Source organism: Oryzias melastigma, linkage group LG18 (genome assembly GCF_002922805.2).
Source record: "Oryzias melastigma strain HK-1 linkage group LG18, ASM292280v2, whole genome shotgun sequence".
In the NCBI taxonomy this organism is placed as follows: domain Eukaryota; kingdom Metazoa; phylum Chordata; class Actinopteri; order Beloniformes; family Adrianichthyidae; genus Oryzias; species Oryzias melastigma.
This window is the reverse complement of record NC_050529.1, coordinates 14,442,364-14,442,963: the sequence shown is the minus strand read 5'-3', so window position 1 is coordinate 14,442,963 and position 600 is coordinate 14,442,364. Positions and strand designations below refer to the sequence as shown.

The 600-nt window shown below is 39.5% G+C and overlaps 1 protein-coding gene across 2 annotated transcripts in view; it reads right to left on the bottom strand.

Moving 5' to 3' along the window:
- The window catches only part of acadvl (acyl-CoA dehydrogenase very long chain), a 14,763-nt gene that overhangs the window by 12,485 nt on the left and 1,678 nt on the right, over positions 1-600 (bottom strand). The window contains exon 1 of one of the 2 annotated variants that reach the window (XM_024288184.1): positions 532-594. The exons of the other annotated variant lie outside the window; for it this stretch is intronic. The gene's annotated coding sequence lies outside the window, so the exon portion shown is untranslated. Of the gene's footprint in view, positions 1-531; positions 595-600 lie in introns of those variants that run through there. 2 annotated transcript variants of the gene reach the window in all.

Sequence of the window (600 nt, the reverse complement as noted above, 5' to 3'; positions counted from 1 at the left end):
CGTTCTTGTAACAGTAGAGTGGGTGTGGTTTGTGGAAACAACCACAACAATAAATTCATTTGTCAAGTTTTGCCCCTTTTTTGTCTGTTAAGACAGATTTATTTTATTTTGAAGTCCCGTTTCCTATCTTCTTTTCAAAGATGTTTGTTTTTACCTAACTTTGCTAGAGTGGAGATTTCAATTTGGCAGTCGGTGCAGCCGCTTTAAGAAAGTAGCCGGTGCGTTTCTCACACGTGACTGACTCTACATACATCGAGAATGATATAGAAGTGGTTGACAAAATCTGGTAGTTTTTCAAAAATAAAATGGCATTCAGTATAAGATACAAAAAAAAAAAAAACTAAAATAAGATGAGTTGTGTTCTCTTTCTGAGCGACTTGGCAGAAGGTGACCAGCAAATTGGTGACTAGTTAGCGAAGCCAAACTAGAACTAGAAACCACTTTTTCCTGATGTAAAATGCCCACAACCTAAAACTCAACAAGAAAACCCTCTGTGCTCATTTGACATGATTATAAGGAGAGGAAACCTACAGCAGTGGCGGCTTTCTTTTCCAGTTTTGGGGCAGCATCCGCACCGACAGCGGCAGGCTTTTCCAGTAC